Source organism: Periplaneta americana, chromosome 13, assembly GCF_040183065.1.
Source record: "Periplaneta americana isolate PAMFEO1 chromosome 13, P.americana_PAMFEO1_priV1, whole genome shotgun sequence".
Taxonomy (NCBI): Eukaryota; Metazoa; Arthropoda; class Insecta; order Blattodea; family Blattidae; genus Periplaneta; species Periplaneta americana.
The window spans coordinates 133,405,125-133,412,683 of NC_091129.1; the positions used below are offsets into that span (position 1 = coordinate 133,405,125).

Consider the following 7,559-nt stretch of genomic DNA (forward strand, 5'->3'; position numbering starts at 1 on the left):
CAAAGGGAAGGATTTTTTAGGAACAAAAAGAGAAATAGGAAAAGTTAATTGTATGTAAACCATTTTCTTGTTAAAAGCAATTATTTATTATGTAAATACTTCACTTCATTGGTTAGGAGAAACTAATAGGGTCTACCTGCTCGACGTGTGTGATCTCTAAGTACTTTTGTGTATTTGTTGAAAAAAATAATAATGTTGTACGTTACAAAAAACTATACTATCTTACTGGTTGGAAGTTGATACTTTTTTTTTTTAGAAAAAAGTTTAAAAATCTCTTATTCGGTAACTATTGCGAATAGGATGAATGAATGAAGCCACTGTGTCCCATGAAGGGCTAGGGCCTCCTACAGGAGGGGAAGCTCGGTTGGTGTGGTTCACATGATGAGCTATTTCACGTGAACAATATTTACATTCACATTCACTATGTGAGATATACTAGAGTTTGTCAAAATTTAGTTCTATACGAGTTTGTTCACTATCTGTCTCCACTCGTTCTTGTTGCGGGCGATGGTTGACCAGTTCCCTCCCAGCTGCTGCTTGAATGTATCTGCCCATCTTCTTCTTGGCCTGCCTTGTGTTCTCCTTCCTATGTACGGGTCCCACATGGTGGTTTCTCGCGCCCATCTGCCTTGTTGCTGCCTTGCTACATGATCACCCCACTTCCACTTCGTTATGAGGGCTTTTTCTGTGATGTTCTCAGAAGCTGTAATTTTCTGCAGTGCCGTGTTGGAGACCTTGTCTTTCAGTGAAACGCCAACTATCTTCCTCTCCATTTTCCTTTGGCATATTTTGATGTACGGCCAATGACTCTAGTCAAGTGCCACTGCATTGAATTAAAAAAAAACATATATTTTGATGTTCGACTTTTGCCTCTCTGTGAGGGCCCAAGTTTGGCAACCGTATGTTAGCACCGGGAATCACGATTCTGCGTGTCATTCTTCCGCAGGGGCCATGCTAATCTTCTCTGTATCGTTCCAATTTTAGTATATGTACCGCCGAAGCGAGTACAACGATAGTGATTTTTATATCGATAGGAAACCTAATAAAGATTAATTGATCCCTCTGGCGTATTTCAATAATGTACAAGGTTTTCGTGTAAATTTAGGGGAGAGTTGGGTAGTATCGGACATCGGGTAATATCGGACAGTGAGTTTCTTTCATCTACCACCAGATGATAGTACCTGAATGACATGGTTACGTTTCTGTGATGTCGCATACAGATACGTAACCATGTCATTCAGGTACTACGATCTGGTGGTAGATGAAAGAAACGCACTGTCCGATATTACCCGATGTCCGATACTACCCAAGTCTCCCCTAATTTTAAAAATTCCTAAAGCATGTATAAAAAGAAACAATTAATAATTATGATTTTAGTAAATATTTAATTTTAAGTTGAATGTGAATAAAAATAATTGGTGCTGACAATGTGTGCTACTGAATTTAAGACTCAAATTATATCAGTGAAAGAGACTGATCGCTGATTGGTCAGGTTAATTTCGCATAAGAATGCAATGACATGAAAATTAATTTGTAAAGTCCCGCCTAACTTGAATCACCTACCACTCATTTTTATGCTAGGTGAACTTTCCCAAACAAAGATCAGTTCCAGAAAATTAGTTAAAATTTTCTCTCTCCCCTTCTAAGACGAATATGAGACGAACTTCCCAGACCAGTGTTTGTATGATACAGTAAAACCTCGATAAGACGCGCCCGCTTATTACATTATCCCGTGTATAACGCTTTTTTTCCGGTCACTGTACATTTACGGTCTTACTAATAAAAACTCTATATACAGACGTTTAACTGTCTTATTATTATACAGTGAATAGCTCGTTTATAAGTCGTGTGTAAATTCCTTACTAATAATCATTACATACGTCGTGTATAACAGTATAACTGTCAACACAGCTACGTCATAGTTTCGTTATTACTTCGTTACGAAAGATAATAGAATATCTGAGATTCTCTATTGCATCCGGTGGAGCGCTCTAGTGTGTCGTGTTAAGAATCGATAGTACAACTGGCTCTGATCGATTACCACACTATATTTTGAACAAAGAGTACAAGCTACAACAATAATTTTCTATTTATTCTGTGCTCTTTGGTGTGTTCTTCTGTGGTTACAAGGCATCTATCGTCATAAAATGACAGTCGATACGAACAGCTGTTAGAGGGGCGGTCATTTTTTCTCTATATACATCGCTTAAACAAGGGGTTTCATGTAAGATATAACTACTGCAAAGCAATTCCCATTGTATAGTTACAGATTGTTTATACATCAATCTCTTATGCATGGTTTATTAGTAACGTTTTGTGTCTCAACGCTGCATAAGTCTCGTATAAAAACTATACACGGTTTATTAGTAAGACCGTTAATATATAATGCCTGGATAAAATACCCCGTTTGTTGCGCTCAACTCCCGCATAATAACTATTTTCTATGTAATTTTCAGCAATGTACTGTAACAGCAATGAAACATATTGGTAAAAAATTTTTTTCGAAAGAATTAAGTATAGTACATATTGTAGATGGCTTTGACCTACAGTACAGTAAATAAATATAAAGATAAGATAAAGATAGCCTATTGTGTCCCATGAAGGACAAAGGCCTCCTTAAATAAGGGAAAGCTCTATCTGTCTAACGTGATGAGCTAGTTCACGTTAGACGTGATATTTAAGTCCAAGAACTTGAATTTCTTTAACAATGATTCTCTCACTGCCTTTCACAACTTCCTGTCTATGCACAAATGTCCCTCGAGTAGTTTCCACTTTCTTCTGTCTCTTGCCTCTCTGGACCATTGTTGACCTGCCTGTTCTTTGAAGAAGTCTGCCCATCTGCGCCGAGGTCTGCCCTGAAGTCTCCTTCCTATACGGGGGTCCCACATGGTAGCTCGGTATGTCCATCTGTCGCCTGGTAGCCTGGCACGTGTCCACCCCATTTCCATTTGGATGTAATGGCTGCATGTGTGATGTCCTGTGTATCTGCCAGTTGGTACGGTGTCGCATTTGGGATTTTCTTCTTCAGTGATACGCCCATAATTTTGCGCATCATTTTCCTTTGATACGTTTGTAGTTTGGTCCTGTGTTTCCCTGTTAGCGACCATGTTTGGCACCCATAAAGTAGTACAGGATAAACACAGGTCTCCAGTGCCTGTATAATGGAGTAATATTGTATTACCTTTCATGAATCATGTATCTCAATAAAGAAAAATGTTAATGGATACTGTATATAAGTCAAAATTAATATACCCGCTTAATACGCGGTTTACACGCGGTCCCTTGAACAGCTTCTTATCGGGGTTTTACTATATATATATATATATATATATATATAAGTATTTTTTTTACATTTTGAATAGTATCTTTGTAGTCATCTTGGCATTTTTTTTCATTCTTAGTACTGGCAGTTTTATTTTAAATATATGCAAAACTTAAAAAAAAACAACACTTTTCAGGCACAAACTTAGTTTTTAGACATCTATAGAAATTTAATATTCATTTACGAATATTAGTTCGTACAGAATTTTAATAGGGGAATACTGTGTAATGAAACGTAGAGGGGTCATTTGCAGAATTTGTATAACAAATTATGTCCATCAATTCTTACCCTTCCCATTATTGCATTTATACGGATAGAGTTATAAATTCCAAACAGTGAGTAGATTCAATACTAATGTAGTAAACGTCACAAGAATTATTTCCTTCATGTGAAATAATTCACGAGAATAAAATAAAATTCTCATACTGACAGCTAAAATGCAGTGTCCGTACTAGTTAAGTTTTTAAAATGGAGCATGATTATGTCCAGATAAAAGTTTGTTTAATAATGTAATTGAGAAAAAAAATTAAGGAAACATTTGGTATTATCAAAACTTCTTCATTTATATCTGAGTTTATATTTCCTTCAACATGATTACATAATTACTCTAGTCCAGTAAGTCAGTCAGGTCTGTTACACTATTCTGTTCCTATGGATACACAGTTGGAAAAGAAATCCCACAGATGTCAGCACAAGCCAAGATGATGCACAAAGACCCATTTTGATTGTACTGCTATGTACACTCATTTTGATTTGGCGAGTTTGTGTGTCAAACTCTTGCTTTGTGTTTTAGTCTAAGCGTGCATTTTTACTCTGTCAGATCTGTTTGCGTTGTGTTTTCCACAAATAACAACATATAAAGTCAAGATCAAGAGGACATAATAGTACACGTGTCCAGTAGTTAAGTTGCTATTTTGAAGATGTTTAAGCAAAAACATTTTAGGTTCGCACATGCTTGTTTGCTTCGTCATGTCTGTGATCTGTCAGATCTGTTACTCCATGTCATGTCTGTTACATCATTCAAAACAGTGCTGTAAAGCAAGGTGAGTGTACAGTGGTTGATTACTGTGGCAGAGACATTGCACTATATTAATACATGCAGAATATGCACTAAATAGTACTTTAATTTTGACGTTCTCAATCGTCCATTTGTTTACAATTTTTGCAAAAGATATCTCGATAATATACGTCTAGGACGTAGAAAACAAAATAAGCACAGAACTAGAAATGCGGTCCCTAGTAATTATCTAGACTGAAATGTGTTTGCGATGAATTGGCTGAACTTCGAATCTGTTTAGAGCTGATAATATAAACTCTACTGCATTATTTCTCATAAGGCATACAAAGTAAATTGAGCTTGTATGTAGCATGGCTCTTTCCTTTACGTAAATAATGCTGCTCTGCTGGAGACTCCACGCTTCTTCTCATACTTCCTACGCGGCGCATTAGAGAGATGAATGACACTCCACAAGGCACTCATTGTTCAACTTTTTCGCGTTCTTCCCTCCGTCGCCTCTTACGTCTCATACAATAGATTATACGGAGAGAAGAGAAATCACACAATATGGAGGATTATGGACAACAAAGACTGCCCATTCGTGAACAGAGATGAGTATGCTTGATTCTACGTTCTCAATGAATTCGTAAAACCTCTTCAGTACTCATAGTTTACAGCGACATCGATGGATATGAATTGTACGTATGACAAAATACAATGTTTAACGATGATATAACCCTAAAAATAGAATGGATGTTCAGAGTTAGTAAGCTGATATGGAGTAAATGAGAAGTAATGAAATGGAAATGGCAGAGCAAGCGGATGTAGGCCTAGGCGCGGAAAACCTTATTCAAATGTTTTGTGCACAAATAATAGGGGAGACTGTTGTACCTTTAGCATAGTGTACCTTTGAACATTTTTTGTTTTTTATTTTTTGCTACTGCCTTAAGAGGACTCAAACTGAAGTAGATTGTAGGGAAAGCCGCTAAGTAGCTCTGGTCGTAGTTTTGGTTTGATTTATTGCAAAGTGTGAGTTCTGTGAACGAAAGAATCTTTTTTAGTACCAAAAGTAAATATTTCGTTCATTAGTATATGTTATCTAATATAAAACCAGATTGTATTTGTTACCATCCATTAAGTACAATGTGTCCCGTATTATCTGGTGAGTAATAACATATATTTTAATTTCCATGATTTATTCGAATCTATAGTTTTGGTAGCCACATTTGTTTAAACGTGCACCCTCTTGTACCTTTGAACACAGAACATCTTGTACCACGGAACATGTTCCAAGGTACATAATACTATTGGCTTTTGCTTTATTTTATTTTAATATCATGCCACGAACTAAATCTGGAATTAAGAGGTCCCCAATTGATCCGGATGCCTTGAAGAAAGCTGTTGAAGCAGTTATTGCTCCTCCAGGAAATAAAATCTCAATCAGAGCAGCCTTCTCTGGTTTATGATTACAAATACATTTTAAATATGATTGTCAGTTCTTACAACTATATTCCCACCTATATTACATGTGTTCCAACTTACAAGAGGGTATGTTCTAAGGTACATGAACCTGTTGTATCTTTGAACATATTACATTTTATTTTTTCCATCCTTAATAGATGCGTAAAACAGTAAAATATATACACGAAGTTGTAAAGGAATCTTCAATAATTATTTAAAGTATTTTTAAATTTAAAAATAATCATTTCCCAAAATTAAAAAAAATAAAATGTGAAAAGTGTTTAAAGGTACAACAGTCTCCCCTAATATTTTCTTACAGAAAAAACCTTAGATCGACTTTCTGCTGGTTTTTCTGTAAGAAATACTTGGATTTCCAGTTCGGAGGTTTTTGGGGAACTAGAAAGATTTAATTTTCATTCGAGTCATAACTGTGTAATGATAATTAACAATTTTACTGGTATTATTGAAGTTGTGTCAAAATAAGTAAGAATTTCGTAAGACTGAAATCTTGACCTCCAAAATTTAAGTTCCGATTATTTTGTTTTCTGAGTTCGTCTTGCTTGAGTTAAATTGTAACGCTAGATTTAAAATCTTTGCTTCATTTAACCATCGGTCATTTATAAAACTATAAGGAGTAACAACCAAATGCAAGACATTTCATAAAGCCTGACCCCCAAGGTCAAGGAAGACGACGGTCAAGAGGCTAATTAAGCTTGGTTAGCGTCCTCTCTTTATCAGTCCTTCGATTTTCTATATAAATTCTTAACACATTGTAAGACGTGCTTGCCTGTCGGCATGTGGTAATAAAGCTGTTCTGTTACGTACGCACTGAGGACTTAGTTCCTGCAACGAACCTACATCTTCAATCTGTCCGAAACCCGAGGGCTACGGACACAACAACTTTCCGAAAAGTAATGCCTGCAAACTTCTTTCCATTGTCCTTGAAACTTATGAAATAAAAATTACATTTGATCATCATGTAATGTATAGGCCTAATATGGAATAATTGATTGGGGAGGTACAACAAAATCTGTTCCGTTCCTCGTAAATCAACTTCATATTTACTGTGATACACAGTAGTAATTTACACATAATTATATTTCATAATTTTAAACATAAGATTAAACTTCACTAACAATTTAAGGTATTCATCGACTCTAGAAATGTCAGATTTCTTCATTATTTTGGCAAATAATGCTTTTACCTCATGTGGAAGCTCATTTTTATAGTTTTCAAAAACATACAACTTATACTCATTATCTCAGTAATTTGATAAGTATTTGGGTATTCATAATACAAGTACACTATATTCTCTATGCCTTACGCCATCTTCAGTACCTGTTTTCTCCTATTTCAAATTTTCCGACATTTATTACCCTTCCCACAGATAAAATGTAGACTTTCAGTTGGACAAAAGACTTCATTGAGGTATCAAATTAAAGATTAAACATATGACTATGTTGTAACTAAAATTATTATTTTCAATCGATTATAATTATTTTATCCCTTAAATATACAAATATATGTGTATATATATATTTTTTCTAAAGTTCTTATATAATGTGGCATATCTTCTGAATGGTTCAAGATAAATAAATAATTTTTATATGTAACATTCTCCATATGGAGGGAATCATTTTCGCTAAAGAAGTTGTACCCTGGGTTAATTTCTAATTAGGTCAGTCTAAAATTTTATTAATTTTTGTCAAAAAAAAAAATTTGTTCTTTGGGCCCCCAAATTCAGTTTTCAAGTTTGAATTGTATAAAGTGCTTAATTTA

General features: G+C 35.1%; 1 non-coding gene across 1 annotated transcript; it reads right to left on the reverse strand.

Annotated features, from left to right (window-relative positions):
- Positions 1-901: 901 nt before the first annotated feature.
- Positions 902-1,008, reverse strand: LOC138712647 (U6 spliceosomal RNA). Its single transcript, XR_011335767.1, has one exon. It is a non-coding gene; the product is annotated as a U6 spliceosomal RNA (small nuclear RNA).
- Between the last annotated feature and the right edge of the window lie 6,551 nt (positions 1,009-7,559).